The sequence below is a fragment of the Ceratina calcarata genome, unplaced genomic scaffold (assembly GCF_001652005.2).
Source record: "Ceratina calcarata isolate Rehan_Ccalc_2016 unplaced genomic scaffold, ASM165200v1 scaffold4055, whole genome shotgun sequence".
NCBI lineage: Eukaryota > Metazoa > Arthropoda > Insecta > Hymenoptera > Apidae > Ceratina > Ceratina calcarata.
The window spans coordinates 1-2,398 of record NW_017164026.1 but is presented as its reverse complement, the minus strand read 5'-3'; the positions used below and the strand labels follow the sequence as shown (position 1 = coordinate 2,398).

Here is a 2,398-nt window from a genome sequence, read left to right as displayed (position 1 = left end):
AGTCATAAGGAAACAATAAAACAAAATACCCTGTAGAAGGCATTCTAATTAATTCGTTTATTATCACGAGAATATAATAAACATGGATAAACAACGCTCAGGTACGAATACGTGAACGTAGCTCTAAATTCAACCTTATTATCAACACAGAACCCCTATATACATCCCAGTAAGAGTTCAAAAACCCAAAATACGAACCGAAAAAGGAATAAGGATCATATTACATACAGACAAGTAATAAGCTGCTCCGTTAAATGTAAAAACGTCATCTTACGGATACAAACAGTACGATAATAAATAAGCATTGATACAACAACATACATGTGAATATTAATTCAATACCCCCTCACCCCAACGCCGACTCCTAAAAAAAAAAAAAAATTCCTACAATAAACCTCCTTGCAAAACATCGACCCATCATTAACACTCTTCCCTCGTAAACATGCATACCATTGTCAAACCAAATTAAGGAAACATAAACAACTACAACGAAAATATTGAAGGAGCGGAACATACGCTATCAACGATTCTGCAAACGCCGACCCACCACCACCACCTTTTGATATATAAAAAAACAAAACAACAAAAACAAACAACAACAACAAACTCCCCCACCATCGCTCCTGCAAACAACGCATAGTGCAAAACAATGAGAAATTACACATTTGCAAAACATCACCGGACCCACGCTGGTGCCCAATCCAACAATAGGCCCTCCCTCTACGCTTAAATAAACACTAGAAACCGCTAAAAATCACTATTGTATAACAAGTGAAATAACAACTCTTGCACACGGACAATGATTCACCATTCCCCGCCCCGACAACCGTACTTTTATAAACACATCTGTAAGGAAACGTAAAACGGACAAAAGCCAGTATCTGAAATAAAACATTGACTCATAATTGCAAGGAAACACTAAAACCGAAACCTGACACACTTACAGACGTCGACTCATCATCATCTCTACACAAATACTCCTGTCAAATTTCCAACTGAACCAAGAACTCGAAATAAAAGCAGAAAAAAGATAACAATGAATCCGCTGCATAACATTTAAAAAAAAAAAAAAAAATCGAAATAAACTCAAGAACTGAACAAAGGTTCTGAAAACCTGTATATATCAAACACCAAAACAGGCACAGAGCCATCATTACTCGCTCTCTTCAACACTGAAAACCAATAGAAAAAAGAAGAGGTAAAACAACACGTATACCGCCGACTTACACGCATTGATTTCAAAACTTGCGAGGACTGAGGATCAGCTCCAGAAAACGTGGAAATCAAAGCAGCAAGAAATGATTAAACATATCTACAACGTTGGCATACAAAACTTCTCTCCAAAGTGATTCTGGGTTTCGACTGTACATGCCCCGGGAACCTAAAAATCAACCCAGAAGTTATAAAATAGAACAAAGGAAAACGAAGTTAGAATACATACAACTTATTATTATCATCTCGCAACAACACCGGGTCCACTACACATACAAGTATAGGAATAAAAACGGTCTCAGATTCATCACCTCTTCATCCTAGCACTGAATTCCTTACACAACACTCCTGTAAACAAACAATAATAACAATAAATNGATATTGAATCAATTGTAGAAACCATAAGCGAAAATTACTGTCTTGATAACAGATACAAATACAGACACTCGTCCCTTCCTGACAACATAACCCCTGTACAAACTTTTACAAGAATTTAAAAACCACAACGAGAAAGAATTAAAATACTAAAGGCTATACTACCAACTCACTCGAGGGTACTGATACGTCTTCTCTCTTTTAAAAACATTAGAACCTCTAGATGTTCTCCAAGAATTTGAAGCAATCCTAGACTAGTACGAGCCGAAATCCTGACAGGCATAGAGTCATGAAAACATAGACCACGAAACGATCACACGCTGCACACCTGTAAAATTAAAGTGACAAACAATTAAACTTCCTCAAAAAAAGAAAGAGAACAAACCCCTCTACAGATAACCTAAAAACGATCTACCTCCAATTCTTCTTTCAAATGCTCTTTCACCCTTACACATACAGAACAATTGATAATGACACGCACTTTTATCATGGAAAATCATCACCCTAATAGAATGACCCAACAAAAATTGGAAAGATATTGACAACCTGTACACAGAACTACACCACCTGTAGAGCCGACGACTCCCACCTCGTCCACAACCATATGACCAATCACACATAGGAACACACGCCCCTGGGATTGAAAACAGGCGCGAAATACAAACGCAATACTTACGAAGAGACACTATGGATACAAAACTAGGGAATGAACGAAACGAAACAAAACCAAATAAAACCTGCAAAAATTGTAACTCCAAAAAAGAGAGGGAAACCAGGAGTAATATGAAAACCTCGCACATGAAAAACAAAA

At 37.2% G+C, this 2,398-nt stretch overlaps 1 long non-coding RNA gene across 2 annotated transcripts; it reads right to left on the bottom strand.

Moving 5' to 3' along the window:
- Positions 1-1,595: 1,595 nt before the first annotated feature.
- Positions 1,596-2,122, bottom strand: LOC113464550 (uncharacterized). Of its 2 annotated transcripts, none has more exons than XR_003389396.1 (3): positions 2,003-2,122; positions 1,761-1,915; positions 1,596-1,692 (listed from the first exon to the last, which is right to left on the bottom strand). It is a non-coding gene; the product is annotated as an uncharacterized LOC113464550 (long non-coding RNA). The 2 variants fall into 2 exon arrangements; XR_003389397.1 differs by having other exon boundaries at positions 1,596-1,683.
- Positions 2,123-2,398: the final 276 nt, after the last annotated feature.